This window comes from Panthera onca, chromosome B1 (assembly GCF_046562875.1).
Source record: "Panthera onca isolate mPanOnc1 chromosome B1, mPanOnc1 haplotype 2, whole genome shotgun sequence".
Lineage (NCBI taxonomy): Eukaryota > Metazoa > Chordata > Mammalia > Carnivora > Felidae > Panthera > Panthera onca.
The window spans coordinates 75,640,753-75,663,256 of record NC_138342.1 but is presented as its reverse complement, the minus strand read 5'-3'; the positions used below and the strand labels follow the sequence as shown (position 1 = coordinate 75,663,256).

The following is a 22,504-nucleotide window of genomic DNA, read 5'->3' as shown; positions in this document are numbered from 1 at the left end:
GACCGCGAGATCGTGACCTGGCTGAAGTCGGACGCTTAACCGACTGCGCCACCCAGGCGCCCCCTGGACTCTAAACTTTTAAGCACACCCTTTAAATTGATATGAAAATACAAGAAAGAAAAAATAATTGCCAATTTCAAGAAAGAAACAGATGAACATACACTCATTGACAAGTTTCTAAAAGACTACTTAAACTAAGCCAGAGGTCTTCCTTAAAGAAAAAATACTATATGTATTTGTCCAAATCATAACGTTTTTAAATGCCATGCTTTATTGAAGAGATTTTTAAAAGTACTTCTTGTCTTATTGTTACCTTATTTCATAGAGAGCCAGTGGGATTTCTCAGTCGAAATGTCAAATTTATAATTAGGATTCCTATGATATAAAGTTTGTCTTGCTTAAAGACATAGTACATTTTCAAAGATTTGAAATCTGTAATACACCAATTAGATAACTCTTCACTGAATGTTTCACATATAAATTAAATGTATACTACTTTTTCCTTCTGACTTTCCAATAAAATAATAAAGTATGTCAAACAGTGAACTTTAAGATTTGTAAAGCAAAAATTATAAGACTATATATATTTTGATAAAAGATTGAATTTTGCCTAGTTCTCTTTAATATTAAGGGAACTATTTACTATAACAGCCTAATCATTATCACTAAAACAGGAGTCACTAATTTACATTTTAAGATATAGTAATCCTTCAATACAACTTTCTATTCTTCTGATGTTTCTAGTATCTAGAACATTATTGCACCTCTCAAGTAAACTGATTTATTCCTTTTTCAGTTATAGAATTAAGTCCATCATTTAAAATGAGTCCTAATAATTTTTAAAGTTAATTCTGATGATTAACATTAACTCTAAATAGAAACTTTTAAATGTCATGAGAACATATCTATGTAACCAAAATGGAAAAGAATTCATCCTCATTTCTTGGATTACTAATAAAAGTTACTACTGTGATTGCTTCCCTTTCATCAAATAACCTATTCCTATGGTCATAACCATTGTTTTATTACCTTCATATTTTCCTTTATTTTATAGACATGTTTAGCAAAATAAGATGTAAAGTTTCAGAAAATGATTTCAATATTTCACATATAAAGAATATAATGACTTGTATTTCAATAAAATGTTATGAATAAGAAAGGATTTAAATTGTCTGATAAAGAAGAAACTAGGTCAGTTAAAATAATTCCCTTTCAATTTCAGGGTAAAAAATCTCATTTATTCAGGATTTTTATTACTTCAGAATTCATGACAATTAGGGCAATGACTATATTGAATTTACAGCTATATTATCGCTGAAGAAAAATTTCACTGTTTAGCACAGTCAACTTTCTTCTATATATATATTTTTACTTAACTTTTTGTTGGCCTCCTGCTCCCCAAAGGGTACCCTGCTTCTGCTTCCTCAAAGTCTCAAAACTTTGGTGTTGCTGGTCTCAGGCACTTAGACTTCCACAATTCTGCAGGTTGGTGGTCTTTTGTAGGATTTACATGGAGTTGCATTTGCCTAGGGTGCTGCCAAGATTGAAGTCCTCTGTGTGTACTAGTAGGCAGTGGTAGGTGGTGATCTCAGCCTCCAGTCTGGTGAACATCAGGGCCTCCAACACATGGGTGTGGTGCTACCGTTCTGCCCAGATCTGTGACAGCTCCAACTCCAGGTACAGCAGGATCCCATTGAGCTACTCCATCTTCATGGCTGAGCAGGCCTCTTGTCTCCCTCAGGTTGTTCTTCAAATTGGCCTTCAGATTTCTCACCAAATCCAGGTGAGTCTCCAAGGACTGGGCCATATATCTCCACTCCCTGAGCATCATCTCAGCTGCTATGACTACTGTGGTGCTCTCCTCAAACATCTAAGATCAGTAATTGTCCAGCTCTTCTCGGTTCTTCTAATCCAGCTCATGGTACTGGGCTTGCCTGTCTGCCATGATCCTTCTGAGGTCCTGAGATTAGGGGTATCCAACTCCATAGTGAATCCAGAGTTGGCCCATCTGGATTTTTAGACCCTTTACTTTCTCCTTGTGGTTCTTTAGGAAGAGCAGATCTTCCTTGTGATCCTCAATCTTCATGCCCAACTGCAGCCAAGTGACAATGGTGTCATCAAACCTTATGGAGTCCATGGTTGTCACTATTCACAGATTGGCACATGGCCATGTTTGTCTCATACTTGACTACAAAGTAATCAGCAGGAAAATGGGCATTGTCAATCTGTACAATGATGCAGACACTGTCCAGACACTTTGTAAAGATCTGGGCCCTCAGCAACTTGATGGTCTTCAAGTAATGCTCTAATCCCTCACCTGGGTTCCTTTCTTCTACAGGTGTTCTCAGATTTTGATCTCCAGTACCTGGTTATTAGTCTTCTGGTTCCTTACCATCTCTATATAAAAGGGCAGACAGTCATTCAGGTCTTACATGGTCTCCTTCTCACCCTGGATGCACCCTATACCCACCAGACCCCCAGCCATCCCTGCAGCCATGCCCCAGGACTCCCAGTGGGCCTGTAAGCTGGTGAAATAGGACACCGAGATCCATGAGCCTGACCCCCAGCATCTGTATAGATTATGACTTCACTGCTGAGAGGCTGGACCTAGTGGCTGTGTGACAGCATGGAGTTCAGGGACTGATAGTTGGAGGAGAAGGTGAAGTGAGTGGTAAAACTCACACTGTTCTAGAAGGAAGATGAGATGCCAGGGTTCAGGCTTGAGCCACCTCCCCTATATCTTTTTATCCCTTATTATGAGTACGATTTTGTTTTAATAAGCATCAGTAGAAACTGAAACTATAATTTCTGATTAACCAGACTAAATAGATGATGAAAGATTCTTAATTCATCCATAATTAATGTATTTTCACCAGTTATCTGCTTCTCCCCTGGTTTACTCCACAAATAGACTGTGGTCCTCAGGAGGAAAAAGGGATAGACTATTACTATTTATGAGGGATTAACTACATGTGTATGCAAAATATGTTTTTAATCATTTGTCCAAAAAATAGTTACCAAGAGGTATTTTCTACCTCTTCATACTGTATGATACTGTGGTAGGCTTTTGCGGGGGGGGGGGGGGGGGGGGGCAACAATAAATAATATAAAATCTCTGGCTCAAAGTTACTTGTATTCTAATTGTGAATCAATCCCATAAATATGTTTACATTATCTAGTCATAAAAAGCTCCATGAAAATCCATAAAAGTGCAGCTAAGGCAAATGGGCTATGGTAGTCAGGAATCTCAAATAGGTGTGATGAAAGGACCTTGTAGGAAGGAGCTTAGCAGTGCAAACCTTCTTTGTTGTTCCACTACTATTTTCATTTTCTTAATGAAGCATATATTTAGCTCATACTCTAGGATCAAACTGCATTCAAATCCCATCTGTACCACTTTCTACCTGTATAGGATCTTAGGTGTTTTAATAACTTATTTTTGTCTTTGTTTTCTCATCTGTGAAATGCAATTCAAGCGCTAGTCATCTCCCTGGGTTGTAGAGATTACTACGATACTACACATTCTAAGTAACACACTGAAATAGTTTTTAAAGCATAACAAGTGCTCAATAAGTATTAGCTTATCAACATCATTATCATTGCAGTCTGCTAAAATATTTTAATATCCCTGCAGTGTGCTGACTCTCAGTATATTGTGTTGAACTTTGAGGTTTTGGGCCATGTGCAAGGCTTGGGAAGTCAATTTACAATGTATAGATAGTGAGGTAACTCAAGAGATATTTACCTAGCTCTGGAGATGTGTGTTTACATTTGAAGAGACTGAGACCCAGAACCTTGGAGATGTATCTAGGTCATATAAAGGGGATTTACCTGCCCATTGGAGACATTTACATTCCAAAAGGTTGGAGTGAGAACTCCTTACCCTTTTCTTCCCATCTCCAAGGAAGAGAAGTTTTTGTTTTGTTGTGTTTTATTTCCCCAGTTATTTTAGGGATATGTCCCAAAGATAGCTTTTCTACATATACAGGCATCTAAAATCCATTTTCTTTCATTCCCTCACCTACCATGGAGTGTGAGGTTACTCACAAAGGAGATTTTACTAGTTGTCTTTCATTATACACACAGGAATAAATATCTGGGTAAAGGGGGACAACAACAGCTATTATTGACTAATTTCTCTCTAATCCAGAACATCTTAGGTGCACATTCAGGAGACAATATGTAATAATGATTATTCCAAATCAACAATCGTCATTATCATCATCATCATCATCATGGCAGAAGCTAGCTACAATCTAGGTGCTAGATATGCAAACATCTGTATCTTTTCTTCCTGGGTTTTGTTGCACATCAGTACAGTCAGGTGACTAAGATTTGACCAACAGAATGTGGGCAGAAGTGAATGCAGCCTCTAGGCCCATAAAACCTACTCAAATATTCCCTGTGTATTTTCCCTTCTGCTGGATGGCTACAGGAAATCCAATGGGATACTCTGAAATCTTAGATGTTAATCAAGCCACTAGACTGAAAAGAGCCTGGGATCCAGCAAAACTATATAAAGGAGGCCTCTAAACGGAACCCTACCAATTGTCATTATTCTTATGTGTCAGTGTGAAATAAATCACTTGTGAGAAGCTTCTAGGATTTGCATGTGAAAGAGGGAGGTTATAGAATTTAGCCTACACTTACAGAGAAGTCGAGTCTTCTTAATTAAGAGAGATTCATAGTTGTAGATGCTAAAAAAAGACCCAGTGGAGCTGTTTGTAGCCTTTCCTTTCCAAAGGAATCCAAATAACCAGCCATGACTTTAGACTAAGGGCAAAGGATGACGGGAAGTAAAAGTTTCTGTAGGTAATGCTTGTGTGAAGAAGAGAGAGAATAAGATAAAAAGTGAGGAGGAAAACAATGCAGTTTATAAAATACAATTGTGCAATTTCTATCTCCTCTCTTCCTTATCTCTTATGTTGACTATTCACGACAATCTTTCCATTTTCTATTCCTTTCTTTAGTGTTCAATCCCATTAAACATTAGTTCAAAACCATGATGAAATTTTTATACTATTAAACTTTCCATTTCACTTTTCCTTGAGAGAGAAGTAAAAGGGCATTGATGAAATGTACTCTATGGATCAGGCACTTTATATGGGTGACTATCTTATTTAATCCTCACAACAATCCTTTAAGGTCAATATGTTCTATAGCATCACTTTTCTATCATTTTTTTTTGTAATGAAGAGGCATTTGAAAGCCACCAAAAAAGGCAAGAAAATGAAACTTTTGACCACTTTTAAAATGACAAAATAATCTGAGAAAGAAACCACCTCATTCTCTCATGCAATTATCAGTTCCTGCCATGAGTTAGAGATCCAAGAAGATGTAGGCTTAGGGACAGAGAAACACTATCTAGCAGACCAAATACATAACAACAGTAAGAGGCTTGACTTCATAAATAAAGTGTACATTCAATCTAAGAATAAAATTCACTCTATATTGAATGATCTGCTTCTTAAATATTCTGATTCTTCTTTAAATTCACAATGGCCATATTTAATTTCTTTAGACTAATTTAAAATAATAAAATGTTATATATATGATATAGATAAGAAAAAATATATATATATTCTTTATATATATTTCTTTAAACTAATTAAAAATAATAGAATATGTTATATAGATATAGATAAGAAAAATATTTCTTTCATTTGCAAATCTAAAAGATGGACTTATTGATTATGTCCACACCTCCCTACAGAAGGTGACCCTGACTTCTACTTGTCAGTAGAATGTTCCTGTGATATGCTTTGTATCACTTGATGCTTACCCTATCTCTTGAAATTATGCATGGAAGGTCTACACATCTTCCCTTTAAATGCTCTGCATGCCACTGACTGGGGTGAGTCACTGAGTCATTTCTATCCCTCTAGTCAATAGCAATGTTAAAGTAACAGCAAGGTAATGAGGTCTTTTAGTAGCATAGGATGGTTATCATGTTGAAGTATAAAATAATACAGTAAGCAATCAAACAATAGGATGGTATAAACTGAAATAACTACACTGAAAAAAAAAACAGATTAAGAATATTAATGTTAGAGTAAAGGACATAGAAGGCAGGGCTTGAAATAGAATGTGATGTCAAAGCCATAGATATTTGAACAAGATTGATCCTCTGGCATACCGATGTTAGAAATTGTACATAGGTCTTCAAGACAGAATCACTTCTAAGGTAGCAAAAGGAAGAGTTTCTTCTCCCAATAATTTTTGATTTTAGATTGTTTCTGGGAATCAGCAACAGAGCAACTCTGTCACCAAATCCCCAAATAGTCATTCTGCAGTCCCTTGAGCCTCCATTTCACACAACACTCATCAACTATATAACTAAATAATAATTCTAACAGTTGGTTCTCCCTGACGCTTTTATTTCACTAAAGCATTTCTATTAAAATAGTAATAATAATACTGGTAAATGAATAGGGCTTTGCAAGAAAACTGATACAAATCAATTTGTTATCATTTTTGAATTAAGAAAATCTATTGTGTTTAACTTATAAGAGACATTGTATTTTGTGTCCCATAAAGCACTCTTGCAAAAAACATGTTTTGTTATTCTAATATTTGTTCTTATATTGATTCAACAAAATATTTATAGCCTACTAAGATTTATTGAAGTTAGAGAGAAAATGTCCCGTATTTCAAGAATGTCACTATCACTTCAAAAAGGGTCTCAAAAGTATAGCATCCTGAAAAGTCAATCACTGTATAAAGTCATTACTGCATAATGTACTTATGGTTTTTATTGAAAATAACACATCAATTCATAGTCTGACATCATATACCATCTGTTTATGCCTAATATAGATTATTTCATATTATATTTTGCTTTACCTAACATACACCACATAATTTATGAATTAATGTGTCATTCTTTAATATCAGTATCTTTTGGATGATTAAGTTTCCTTAAAGAAGAAACTACATATTTAGTTGAAAGAGTGTGGTAAAACATTATCAAGATTACTTTAAAATTTGCATATTACAAAAATCCTCAAATTAATTAATATTTTAAAGTGAATATCTCCTGGGCTGACAAACCCAACAAAATAGAATTTGAAGATATTCTTGAACTAGGATAATAAAGGTAGAAGTAAATCGCATGCTGTTATACATTTTCAGTCAAAATAAAGAACTGATTAAATATATTTGTACTACTTATTTATGTAATTTATTTATACTAGACTAAAGAAATAATCAATAGGAATAGATGTGTCAGGATAGAGACGGGAGACACACAGTCTCTGGGAAGATGTAGATTTGGAAAGGTTTAAAAATTGAATGAAAGTCTTCAACAAAAAGAGAGAGAGACAGACTAAGAAATGGACACTTAACTATAAAGGGTAAACTGCTGGTAACCAAAGGGGAGGTGGGTAGAAGGGTTGAGTGAATAAGTGAGGATATTAAAGAGTACACATATTGTGATGAGCACTTAGTAATGTACGGGATTGTTGAATCCTTATGTTGTACCCCTGAAACTAACATAATACTGTATGTTAACTATACTGGGATTACAATTTTTAATTTTTTTAATTGGATGAAAGTAAAAATGTTAAAATGCATGGATTATGTGCTCTTTTCAGTGCTATGAGTATACTAGGTGCTCAGCAAATACTTCTTGAATAATGAAATAATTCATCTTATATTTTATTAGTAGTACAAGGATTGTAATTCAGATGTATTACAAGAAAGAATAACTTGGACCAAGGAAAGATTGAATTAATAAAATGGGATTTTTAAAAAGTAAAGTTAGTAGTTTTGGAAATATTTTTTAAATCTATTTTTCAAGTTTATTTACTTCGAGAGAGAGAATGTGAGCAGAGGAGGGGGAGAGAGAGAGAGAGAGAGAGAGAGAGAGAGAGAGAGAGAGAATCCCAAGCAAGCTCTGCACTGTCAGCACAGAGCCCAATGTGGGGCTCAAACCCACAAACTGTGAGATCATGACCTGAGCCTAAATCAAGAGTTGGATGCTTAACCAACTGAGTCACCCAGGTGCCCCAGTAGTAATGGAAATTTTTACTTATTCACATAGGAAAATGAGATAATATTTATTGGACACAGTGGAAATGTCTGTATTAGACATTTGAGTGACTTTAAGTTCTGAAACAACATTTGGAAATAATATTAGAGCTATAATTTATAAATACTGAAAGTATAGCTAAATGGTAACTTGCACCTGGAAACTTGAAATCATTAGACTTGGAATAAGTAAGTAAATACTTCATGAAATGGTGAAATATGATTTTATTTTTTATTTTATTTATTTTTTGAGAGAGAGAGTGAGCACGGGAAGGGCAGAGAGGGAGAAAGAGAGAGAATCCCAAGCAGGCTCAGCACTGTCGGTGTGGAGCCTGATGTGGGGCTCAAACTCACAAATCATGAGATCATGACCTGAGCCGAAATGAAGAGTTGGAGGCTTAACCAACTGAGCCACCCAGGAGCCCCAAAATATGATTTTATAAGTCTAGTTTTCATAATAATAACTTCAAAACCTAGAAAAATCTTTAAAAACAAAGAGGACAAAATTATGAATACTGTTTTCAAGCTGAATAATAAAAAGAGTTTAAAAATGCATAATAAACTTGCATGCAAATACATCAAAATATCCAATTAACAATATTATCCTAGCCATTTTCCTTTGAAATTTCCCTTCTTTCTTCCACTCACCTGTGTTTTTCTCTTTTCTTTCACATTCATTGATTTAGCCATGAATCAGACTCTCAGTATCTTAGGTCAAAATTAAAGACTCTATGAACTGCCCTTTACTGTCCAATCTTAATGTAGTTTACAGATCAAATTTTCCCTCTTGGTTTTAAAGGATCTCAATAATGTGACCCATTTCTATTCCCATATGATTCCCCCCGCTGCCACCAATTCTTACACACCTATGCATTTTTGCTCGATCAAACCCATATTTTGCATCTTATTATACAATCCAATCCAAGTTGCTTCAAATATTTGTTCTGTGATTATACTCCAGACATAGCATTAGAAGTTGAAGCTATATGAAAAAGCCACAATCCTGCCTTCAGTCTGACTGGGAAAGAAAGTAAGTGATCCTAGTACAATAAGTATTAAGGGGACACAGTTCAGTTTGTAGGAAGTCAAATCCCATAGTAAGTGACACATGAACTTTCTCTCACCTCTACTTAGGGTGTTATTTTCACTTGAAAAGTTTTCCCACTTTTACTCCACTAATATTTATCATGCTTAATTTTTTCTTGAGTGATCTAAACATTTCAGGGGCTTTTTGACCTAAAGTACATAATCTAGCACTTATATTTTACATTTAAGAAGAAAATAGTTGAGAAAAATAGAAATCATTGGCAAATACTCTCCTTAAACTTAAGACTTAAACAAATAAAGATAACTCCAGCCGAAACCATCACTGGCAGCAAATAGGATGGTGGATAATTCAAAATCAAGATGCTGAACGGAGAGGATTAGGACTGGGCATCATCTATGTTTACACTGGCTTAGATTTCATTAGTCTTCAGAGAGTAGATTTTGAAAGGAACACAACATACAAGACCTTAATTTAATGTTGTAGTTGGAACATATATTAACATATTTAGGTGAACTCTTTGAAAAACTGCATGGTCTTTATGTCATAGTGCAAATTTGATCCTTCACAATTAATGGCTTCATTTAAAAAATAAGTTGAAATCCTGAGACAAGAAACTGCTTCAGACTCTGTGATAGGCTGAAAATAACCCCAACAACATCCAGTTCCTAATCCCTGGAACCTGTGTTAACTTTTTTTTTTTATTTCAAAGATAATAAATTCAGGATTTTAAGATTATCCTGGTTTATCTGGTTGGGTCCTAAATGTAATCAAGTGTGTTATAAGAGAGAGTCAGAGGGAAACTTGCCTACAAAAACAGAAGACAATGTGACTACTGAAACAAGATGGGATTTTGCTTATTTTAAAGACAGAAGAGGGCCCACTAGCCAAGGAATACAAGGAATGCTGCTCCAGAACCTGGAGAACCAAGGGAAGAGATTCTTCCCTCAGAGCGTTGGAGGGAGAACAGCCCTGTCAACACCTTGATTTTGGCCCAGTGTAACTAATCTTGGGTTTTCTCACCTCCAGAACTGTAAGAGAATGGGTGTGTTTTAAGCTGCCACGTTTGTGGTAGTTTGTTAGAACTGCAACAGGAAACTATTACAAACACTATTAAAAATAGTTTCTCATTAATAATGACCTCAAAGTTTGAGAGTCTATATATGTTAGATTTAGAAACACTAAAACAGAATACTGTTTTAGTGATGTCTCTTCCTATTTATATTTGTAAGAAACTGTAAACATATCTAGTTATGACACCAGAGCCAAAGTAGGTGTTCATTAATTATTAGATTTTTTTCTTCACATCACCCATTTGTGTACCAGGGAATTATTAGTTTCATGAGTTACCTACCATAAAACTAAAATATAAGGTATAGGGATAAAGCTACATATACTTTCTTGCATACAATTTCTTCCATTTTTTTTCCAACCCTAGTGTAGACTCATCTCACGATGCTGGAAAGCAGCATAGATTCAGCCAAGATAGATAACACCTTCCAGATATGCTTGGGTTCTTTGGAAGACAGTACTGAGCAGCTAAGTAAAGGTGAAGTGGTGGATGTAATTTGTCTAAAATAGATGGAAAACAGCACACACCATTGAATTTGTACACTCCAAATGTTTAGCTTTAAAAGTCAGTAAGCCTGGCAAGGGAAAGGTGGCAAGACATTTAAACAGATGTAAAATTTTCTTTAGGAGAAAAGATGTGCTCTGGAAAAAGTAAATGCTTGTAACAGATAAATAAAAAGGAGCCACTCAACTTGACAAGATTCAGTGTTGAGAGACTTCCTGTGGCCTGACGTATAAATGACCTGGAAGAGAGTAGAATTCAAAATAAAACTGAGCAAAAGAAATCCCCTGTAAATGACCACGATTACTTTCTCAAGTAGCCAATGTAATTAGGTTGATGGGGGACTTGTTTCTGGCTCTACTAATCTACAGAAGAGTAATTTTACCAGAAAATGGTATAAAACTCCAAATGCTAGGAATATATATTTTTTTTAATTTGCAGAATTGCCATGAAATATTATCAAACACAATTCAAAATGCCCAAATGACCATGTAGAAATCATAATCCATGGTGGACTCAAATTTGTTAGTCTTAAATTTTCTTTAGTTATATCAATTATGAATTATGACAGCCAGTGAAGTGACAGGTAATGAAATGAAGTAACTTCATGTAAAGGATAATAATCCAAAGGTTACTTAAAATCAAAGTATAAAGGACATTTGATACACAGAGGCTGGAGGATTATTTGAACAATTAAATCTTTGCTTCATTCAGTAGCAGTGATCAGCAGGAGGTTAGTGATCTTATTTTCCATAACTAAAGACAAAGTAAGGAAGAACCTTCATTTGTAAGAAAATGAGCTAGAAAAAAATCTTAATAGGAATGCTCTTCAGTTTGAACTGCAAGGAAGAGCTCAACAGTGCTTGTCAAGAAGAAAGTGAGGTCTCCAGTCTTTATTAGCTTTACAGGTCAAACACTGAACCTGCTGTAACTGCAAATGAAGTTTATACAGTTGTTTCAAGAAGTTTGCATTTTTTTTTCTCTAGGTTTAGCTTCCTTAGTACCTCAGCATAGTGTGGAAGACAATGTGCAATACTTTGCCCTTTTTTTGTTATCATTAGGGTCATACCATTTCTGGAAATGAAGAAACAAAGATATATGTTTAGTTAGGTCTGACAGATTGGGGCGCCTGGGTGACTTCAGCTCAGGTCATGATCTCACGGTTTGTGTGTTTGAGCCCCAGGTCAGGCTCTGTGCTGACAGCTCAGAGCCTGGAGCCTGCTTCGGATTTTGTGTCTCCTTCTCTCTCTGCCCCTCCCCCACTTGTGCTCTGTCTCTGTCTCTCAAAAATAAATAAATGTTAAAAAAAAAAAAAGATATATGGGGCGCCTGGGTGGCTCAGTCGGTTGAGCGGCCGACTTCGGCTCAGGTCATGATCTCACGGTCCGTGAGTTCGAGCCCCCCGTCAGGCTCTGTGCTCTGTCTCTCTCTGTCTCAAAAATAAATAAACGTTAAAAAAAATTAAAAAAAAAAGATATGAATGGATAAAAAAAATGTGGTATATATATACAATGGAGTATTACTCGGCAATCAAAAATAATGAAATCTTGCCATTTGCAACTATGTGCATGGAACTGGAGGGTATTATGCTGAGTGAAATTAGTCAGAGAAAGACAAAAATCATATGACTTTACTCATATGAGGACTTTAAGAGACAAAACAGATGAACATAATGGAAGGGAAACAAAAATAATATAAAAAAGGGAAGGGGACAAAACAAAAGAGACTCATAAATATGGAGAACAAACTGAGGGTTGCTGGAGGGGTTTTGGGAGGGGGGATGGGCTAAATGGGTAAGGGGCATTAAGGAATCTACTCCTGAAATCATTGCTTCACTATATACTAACTAATTTGGATGTAAATTTTAAAAAAATAAAAAATAAAGTTAAATTAAAAAAAAAAGATATGTTTGACAGATGTGCTTTGCCCATGAACAGTTGTACAAATATTTTTTTTAGTATTTCTGGTACTGTACAGGTAATGTGCAGCATGCCCAATACAAATTAGCTTTATTAAGACAAATTTACATAAAAGGCAATGAGTGCCTGTCCTTTGCCTTTGTCTTCTGTAGTCATGTGGAGTTCAGGCAGTTCAGGAAAACTTGTAAAACACCTTCCCAAAAGGGAGTCGCAATTCAAATTATCTTAGAGGCTAGGTATTTTGGAATCTATGCCAACATGAAGAAGACATCCACTACCTGAAGGCATTCAAGTTTAACTTTGAGCAAGCATATGACAGGCTACCTATGTGTTGCCCTTGATGGATCACCATTTTGGGACTTTTGCCATAGAAGTTACTTTCCAGGATTTGTTGAGAATATCTAAGCATACACTCCATAATCACATCTAGATATTAATTATGCATACATCATAGCATATAGAGAGTATTCTGATGCAAATTCTTACTAATGACATGATGACAAAGCCTTAAGGAACTCAACTGAGAAATTGTTTCGGCTCCAGTCCAGACTCCAGTCCAGACTCTTTTGCACTACAGTGGGTCACCCCACTCAGGCTAATCAGAAATGTCCACTTCTTGTTAGTACTTATTATTAATACTTAATACAAATCTAGAACTCTGTTTTTGTACTTCAGGTGAAGTTCTTACCACTGAAGTTTTATCTTCAAGTTCTATAATCTTTTCATCTGTAGTGTCTTATCTGCTATTAAGCCTATCCATTTTTTTTTTAATCTCAAGCACTGAATTTTTCATCTCTAGAAATTCAAATTGGGTCTATTTTATATGTTTCATATTTCTCAGCATACTCATGTTTTCCTCCACCTCCTTGATTATTTGGAGAATATGTGATTGTTTTAATGTTCTTTTCTATTATTCCATTATCCATGTCATTTCTGGATATGTTTATATTGATTTATTTTTCTCCTTATTATGGGTCCTGGTTTCCTGCTTCCTTGCATGCCTCGTAATTTTTTAATGAAATGTTGTGAAATATCACATTTTTTAAAGGAGCAATCCCTTAAATATTTTGATATTTATTATGGTTTGCAATGAAGATACCTGGAAATAATGTGACATTCCTTTTGATTTGCTTTTAAGTTTGTCAGTCAGGACCACCACAGCCTTTAATCTAATTTAGCTCTCTTACTCTGGCCATATCCTTCTGCCTGTTACCCCAGGCATGAGGAGCTAGCTTTTGGAAATGTAAATTATTCCTAGCCCTGTGTGAGTTCTGAGAGTCATTCCACCTATTCCTTTTCCCAATATTGAGTAGTTTCCTCACAGAAATGCTCTAATCAGTACTGGGTTAGAGACTGGAGGGGAACCTCTGCAGACCTCTGAGCCCTTTCCTATAGTTCTCCCCTCTCAGGTGCACTGCCTTCTCAATCCAGGCCACCTCAGCTTCTCCAAATACTCTGTATCATTAATGTAGGGCTCCCACTGACCTCCTACTGCTTGTGTTCCTTCTCTCTGCACTTCAGCCTGAAACTGCAGACAAAAAGCTGGGCAACTGTATGGTTATCCTCATTTGTTTCTCCTCAGAGACCACTATGCTGTACAGCTTGTTGTCTAATGTTTGAAAGCTATTGTTTTACATATTTTCTACAAAAGTTTAGTTGGTTCAAGCAACAGCATAAATTTGATCCCTGTTACTCCATCATGACAGATAAACAGAAGTCTTTCCTAAGGCTTTATCAACAGATACCTGATTAAATAATTTTCTATGTGATCTGATATTTTTTGTCATGAATGAGTGATGCTTCAGTTCTGCATTTTTAAACAAAGCTTTCTGAGAAATCCATCTTATTTTATGAATGAGTAGGAAATAAAAGACCTCTTTGATAGAAACAGTTTCTTCCCAGTAGGACTAGGAAGTAAGATACTTCTCCCCTTGAACAGTATAGTGACCCATCCTGAAAAAAAATATTATACATCCCCCAGCTACTGAGATGCTGTGTTTTACCATATCACTTGCTCTTTACAGTACCTAGTTCCAACACAGTTCCAATTGGAACCTAGTTCCAATCCGATCTGGATTTCATATTTGAAATTTTTAATTTCAAAATTAGATGTAAACCTGGGATTCTAAATTGCTACTACTTTTGCCTTTTTTTTTCTCAACATATACTTCATCACTGGTCATTAGTCACTAGTGGACAAATGCCTTGAAAAATATTACTCTATCTGCTCCAGAGGCATAGAGGAAGGAGTGACTCATTCTTTGCTGAAAGTAGCTGCAGACAAGAGTAACGTTTAAAATATAAATAAAATACTGAACATGTAGATTCAATAATAGGAAATATAGAAACATATAATGTATTTAAGCCTTGGAATTAGTAAGACAGAATCTTTGCTGAGTGTATGACTCTATCTCTCAGCATTAGGAATAAGGATTTATAAATCAAAGCATGCTGTCTTTTCAAGGGCTTTCTATTTTTTCTTTTTTTTTTTTTTTGGAACACTTTATACTCAGATATCTACATAGCCCACTCCCTCCCATCCTACAAGTTTCTATATGTCACATTATTAGTGAGCTCTTCCTAATGTAAAATAGTAGACCATCCCTATCCCACCCATCCATCACTACTCTAGTTCTCTTATTTTCTCTTCTAGTTTTTTTTTTTTTTTCATAGCTTTTATTACTGCCTGAAGTTCTATACATTCAGTTTTATTTTCTTTGTTGTCTGTCTTTGCTCACTGGAATGCAAGCTTCACAAGGGCAGTAACTTCATCCATTTTTTGAACGACTATATTCTCAGGTTCTTGACATATAGTAGGCACCTCATAAATATTTGTTAAATGAATGAGTGAATGAAGCACTAAATATTGTGCCTAGTACATAATAAATGTTGAAATTACTAATGCTTTTTGTCGTCATCATCATCATCATCACATTATCATCACCATCATTTTCATTATTACTCAAAAACACAAAATACTTCAAAGCTCTTCAATTGTCTGTATGGGAATATATGAAAATCATATAAAAATAGTGAAGACTATTTTGACACTCAAAATAAGGAACTCTATCTAAGATCATACATCACGTGAGTTAGAGTTAATTTAGAACACCTATAGGTAAAACAAATCATCCTAAATTAGTTGTTCTTGATAAGTGAGTTTTAAGCTATTGTTTTATTTAATTTCAGTTAATTTGATGGTTTAACTCGGCAGTTTGATGTTTTACTGAATGAAATTCCCTAGAGTTACAGAATCAAACTTGACTTATTTAAAAATGAATAGGAAAGTCTAGAGGGAGTATAATATTTGAAAATTATAAGAGACAAAAAATAATATTAGTTGCTAATGCTGAAAATAAAGTTACAGTATTAATAAGAAACAATACATTAATTTGCACCAAAAGGTAGAAAACACTCCAATTTTTGCTTTTATCTTCATGTAAATCGTTGACTTGTAAAGTAGCATCTTGTCTCTCCACAAGTTTGCTACCTTACACTAGTCATATCTTACACAAAAAGTAATTTAATAAATTCATATGTACATCTAAAAATAAAGCTCTTATAATAACTACTCAGTGAAACCTTTTTATGGGGCTCTCCTTATTAGATAGTAAGAATAAAAAACATGGATACACATATGTAAATGAATAAGCATAACTGACTATAAGTGCTATGTCACTGAAATTTCTAGACTTTAAATTTTACGAGTAAATACAATTTCAATTAAAAAGACAAAATTTAATCAAAAGTCACTGTTGTCAACTTGCCTTCTAACATCATCATTGTATAAAGTAAATGGTATGATAACATCAATAAAAGCATAAAAGGAAAGCATAAACTTTAGGTAAAATATTTTACCTTTTAATTGATTGAGGTTTGTGAAAAATCCTTTTCTCTGTGCTTATTTGTCAGCAAATTTAAATTTCAGTACAGACCTACACATTGTTGCTTTCAACAACATGGCTATAACAGAAGTAATATAGGCATGTGAAAGAGGAAGTGATTTATTGTGTGCTAGGAGCAGCTACACAGGAGGGAGACATTTGAACCACCAATCAAGATAAGGAATAGAGGAGAAATAGCCAGTCTGGGGTAAGATAATAAGCAGCAGACCCAAAACTATGAAGAATGGCAGGGCAAGGAGCAAATGACAAGGAGCACTAGTCACTGACAGAAAGAAAGCGGAGAGTCAGAAAGAGCAAAAGGAGAAAACACTATGTTCTATGATACGAAGCAAACAATCTCTGGCACTACAATATTATATGTAGCCTTAAAAACTATCGGGCTTCTTAACACTCTGTTTTCTCTTTTGTAACCTCGAGAGATATTCCTAGCAGTTTTAATATAACTGAATTCAAGAAAATGAACACCAGACTGGAAGAGATGAGAAAGTGCCCGATGCCACATGTCAGACATTGGTTGAAAGCACATGTCCCATGCTAAAGGCACACCAACCAGTCAGTCCTGCCCTCCTCAATTTAGGGGAGGGAGCCTTTGACTCCATGTACCAGGCGGTCTCCAAGCACAGTTTTAATTGAACTGAATCAAGAAATAAGAGAACCTGAATTCAAGAAGAAATTCTATAGATTTGCAGAAGTATTTCAGAATGAATTTCTGTTTCTGATAGAATAACTTCAAATTTTAAATAACCCTAAATATATAACAAAAAATTTATTCAACTATAGCTGATAAATATAAAAGTGTGTTGTCACTTTTCAAAATACAGAAAATATTTAAAATATAATATCAAGTGGCAAGCTAAAGCACTATTTAATGCATTATATATTCATATTATACATTATATATGTTTAGGTTACACATGAGAACATACAAATACACACACACACCCACCCACCCACCCCCACACACACACACAATACAAAGAATTGAAAGGAAAATACCAGAATCTTATTAGCTGTTATGTATTATTGACTGGGCACTATGAGTTTTTTAAAATGTCTTTTTAAAAGTTCCTATATTTTCTAAGGTTTCTATAATGAATATGCATAACACTTATAATATGAAAATGATATAGTATTTATAAAACACACTGACAAGATGTAGATCTTCTGAGATGTAAATGGATAATTTGCACTATCTATAAAACTTGGTAATTCAAGATGTCTAGAGATAAGCTTTTGCTTAATTACAATCAACATGTCTTCAGCAATGGTCTTGCTTTTGGCTATGGCTTAATGTGACTTTGTCTACCGAAGTCAGTTTATCAACTGACAAAAAAATCTGAGGCAAGAGAAGCCATTGAATTATCCTCCCCCACAAAAAAACAAAAACAAAGAAATAAACAAATAAAGCAGACCTTTTTACTTTAATCACTAAGGATTAAAATAATAGAAAAGCAGTGCAAAAGAGTAACAAGGTCAAATGAATTATTTGTACTTATTAAAACTGTACATTAATTACGCATTTATTTTTTCCTATGCAGGATATACATTCTGCCCACTTCAAAAAGAATAATAATAGTATTTTTTAAATAACTATCAGTATTAAGAATCAGTTCTATTCTAAATCTTTTATCAGAATGTAGGATGCAGATGTGGAAAATTACACATATTATGTAAAGACAAGCAAACGACATATTTTTGAAGGAATATGCAATTAAAGACACTAAAGTGTTACTATATCACTGTGCTTTATTTTTCTTCAACTTAGGCCAATTTTCCATGAATAGAAGGTATCTTTGCAAATTTTAGGATAATATGTACTCAATGAGAGGTAAACTGAAGGATTATAGATACAAATTGATGACATAGGAAATGAGGGAGGGAATGAGTACACCAATATTTGACCTTCACATTTTCATAAAACTCAAAATGTATCATCTCTAGCCTCAACATTTCTCTCAGTCTTTGTGGCTCCCACAGCAGTCCCGTCTGTATTTGAGAAAATACCTTTACTATTGGATGGGAAAGAAAAGGAAAGGGATAACGACACTCGGGGGAAGAAAGGAATTACTATACTCGTCATGTTGGACAATAATCTCACTTTCCTTTTTTCTCCTAGAACAAAACTGTTGCAAAATACAGGTGAAAACTGATAACAATACTGTTACATGAAAAAATTATTAAAAAATAGATGAAAGTTCTTAAAATCTCAACTCTATTTAAAAAATCTTGAAAGGTAGGGCATCGCACAGTAAAAGGCAGGAAAGACCTAGTGGAATTATTCTGTGTTGAAGCAGACAGGAGATTGTTTTCTTCTATAAGTGATTTCAGGGGCAGAAAGGCCCCCTAAAATATGAAGCATATCAGGAAAAAAATAGTTTTAAATAACTTGTGCTCATTTTCATGGCATAAAGGGAAACAAATTTGTAATTTCTCTTTGCTTTTAACAACATATCTTCTTTCCTAGATTACTTAAGTTGATGCCAAACCATATCCAGGAGCATAACACATAGAGTGAAATAATAGCTTCACCTCTGTGTGAAGAAGGCCACTGATTTTTAGTTATTAGCCTCACAGTTGGATTGAGAAATATTACTGATGAGGACAAGCAAGGACAAAAAATTATAAACAATATTTCTCCATCATTTGACATTTTACTCCCAGTGGTCCATGAGCTCAAGAAAAGAAAGAGAGAGAGAGAGAGAGAATCAGCACTTAAGAGACTTGTTCTCAGTTTGCTCATAAATGTTGTCTCACTTTGCTTTACTGCGACTTATCATTAGATGTTACTTACATATTCCAGAACACTTGTATGAAATACGCCATTCTAGGTTCATACTGAAGAGTTTGCTCTATTGAACAATTAAATTATTTAGCTTATGCTACTCGTCTTAGGTGGCTACCAAGCTTCTGTTCACATTGCTGCAAATTCAGATTTTCACGTGTTCTTCAGTTTTCATTTTTAACTAGTAACAGAACAGATGCCACTCTAAGACTGAGGGAAATATTTAACTATAAGCGATCACACTCTGTCAATAAAGCTAACCTTTCCATAATGCCTGCATTTTAAGTGTATACATTAATTGCAAAAAAAAAAAAAGATGAAATATTGAATGAGGGAAAATATATGACAGACAACTCTCATCTTTTGTTTTCTTTCCTGAGAAACCCATTTCAAAGCCAGGGCACATAGTTCCAGTAAGGAGGTCTCAGGCTCACTAAGGCTATTCTTTTATTTATTATTAATAACTAGGGACAATTTCTGTCTATACATCTTTGGATACTTAGAGAAACAAATTATTATGAATTGTTAAATTTCTATATAATGGGATAGCTATCTAATCAAGTATAACTAAAAACTCAATAATTCTCATCTAAAAGGAATTACATACTTCTATGCTTCTTAAATTTATTAGTAATATTATTGCAAGCATTAATGATCTAGAAGTCTGTTTATCATAAGAGATGTTTTGACCTATAATTAACTAGATAAAAATTATAGGGTAACTCATTTTATTTATTCATTTTTATTTTATAACATCATTTCTTCTCCATAGTATTTATTTGTATATGCTTCAATCTATAAGAGTTTAAATCCCTTCATGGTCTCATAAACCATATTCAGAACAGACATCTTCCTGCCATAATGAGACCCTACTTCATGATCCATTTTTTCTGTTACCTTTAGAAATTGACCAAGAACACAAATTTTAGTGTTGAACCAGTTAACATAATGAGACATTTATTCCTTATTTCTTCCTGTCTCTACCGAAGTCTGAATCATAATTTCAAAGCAAAGGTGAGAACCGCATGCACAGCCTCTTTAGTGTCTTTAGATCCTAACACATACTGTAAGAGGGAATGAAGATAATATCCAGGCCTTTGATAATACATGGGTGCCAACCTGATTCAGCAGGCAGATATGATGAAGCCCAGCAGGACTTCATTCACATCCCATATGCAAATGCCAGGAAGATCACTTGCATGGGGAAAGGGCCTCACTAGGCCTGCAGCAGGAAGTCACTAGGTACCAGGTATTTTCCACCTGGATTTATCATGGTGGCTTTTTGAAATCTTCAAGCACACATTTTTGGATTTTCTGGATGTCTGAAACATTGCACTTTTCCCAGCTGTCCTGATCTTTCTCAGACTAGGCTGTCTCTGTGGCTTTGACTTTTTTCCCCAGTTTGGGTTCACATGTGGCCACCTTCCTGTCTATTGGCCTACCTGAACTCCACTCATGGTTTAACTATTGCAAGACACCTGGTGTAGCAGAAATAGCCCTGAGCAGGACACCAAAACAGGATTTCGGTCCCCTTTGTCACCAATAGTTTGATCTTAAGTAAATAATTTAAACTTTTAAAAGTATTTTTTATTTACCATTCTACAGAATTATTAGCACTGACATCTTTATGTATTAGGTAAATGTATGCAGCTGCCTATATAATATTTCTATTTTTATATCTTAAAGCAGAAGACCCTCAAAATATCCCAATTTGAGGTCATCAACTCTTTCATACTTTCTACTACCTCCAAAATAATTAACTCCCATAGGTGCTAAAAGTGATAAGAGAAGATTTCTGGGGAAGGTGGGACTTGACCTTAGTTTTAAAATTATTCTTGCTCCTTCCTTCTTACGTTATTGAAAATATGTAAATGATAGTTCATTTATTAAAATCTTGCTATATACCATGCACTGTTTTAAGTGATTTACATACATTTATTGAAATCTTGCTATATAGCACGCATTGTTTTAAGTGATTTACATACATTATCTCAATTAATTTAAGTCCTACCAAATGAGAATGCTGTTTTAAGAAAATGAAATAAACTCAATATGCCTAGAATACATGAAGTACAAAGGAGGATGAAATGAAATAAGACCAGTGAGATAATTTGGGGTTCAGAACACGCTGGGTCTTTTATGTAATGTTAATGATTTTCATTGTTAGAGAACAAGAAGCCTAACTATCATAAGTGAAGTGGTATCATAATTATTGTGCCGTCAGTGATGAAAGTTGATTGGAAGGGCCAAGACTAGAGAGACCAGCAAAAGGACTATTGCTCAAATACAGTTAAAATGGAAATTTCTCCTACTACTTTGGTATAATTTTTTCTCTTTCACTTATGAAGTTGTATTTCAATTATAGTAACACAAAGTCAGGGGTTTTTTTGTTTGCTTTTTTTGGTTTTCTTCCTTTTTTTTTTTTTTTACAATGTAATGTTTTAAGTCAAGTAAAAGTAAGATTAAATCAAATTATAGGCTGAAGTTAAAACTATGCACTCCAGCTGAAAGTTAAGTCTGGTTACATGAATAACTAGGTGAGATATTTCAAATCATATGTAAAGAGTGTCAATACTTAATTTTTCTTCATTGCATTTCACTAAAATTTTTAGCATAAATATTTCTTGACTGCTCATCACAAGTTTTTAAAAATATATAGGATGCATATGTAAATACATATATTTTAATGTTATTTAATGCATTAAGAAGCATCAGTTGGTACTGAAATCTTTCCTAACAATCTTCTTCTAACTCTTAGAAGATGAAAAATAAAAGAAGCAGTGTACTTTTGAATATTTAAAGGAAGTTTAACTTTGGATTTCCTACATGTTTAAGATACTTTTCTCATACAACTGAACAGCATGAGGAGTGTTAGAAGAGTGTTGTCACTTAATAACAAAATGCTCAACTTCTGCCACCAAAAACCAAATATTGTTCTTGTAGGCCAGCAGGTAAACTCATTGAACAACACGGAACAGAGACAAAAACCTTCATTGTCACATTAGGCAGAAACTCAGGGTACGTGGCTGGCTCAGTTGGTTAACTGTCTGACTTCGGTTCAAGTCATGATCTCACATCTTGTGAGTTAAGCCCCATGTCAGGCTCTGTGCTGACAGCTCAGAGCCTGGAGCCTGCTTTGGATTCTGTGTCTCCTTCTCTCTGCCCGCCGCCCCCCTCCTGTTCACACTCTGTCTCTCTCTCTTAAAAATAAATGATAAAACATTATTTTTTTTTAAAAAAAGGAAGGAACTC

The 22,504-nt window shown here is 34.7% G+C and overlaps 1 protein-coding gene across 2 annotated transcripts in view; it reads right to left on the bottom strand.

Moving 5' to 3' along the window:
- The window catches only part of CCSER1 (coiled-coil serine rich protein 1), a 1,275,653-nt gene that overhangs the window by 127,802 nt on the left and 1,125,347 nt on the right, over positions 1 to 22,504 (bottom strand). The window lies entirely within an intron of this gene.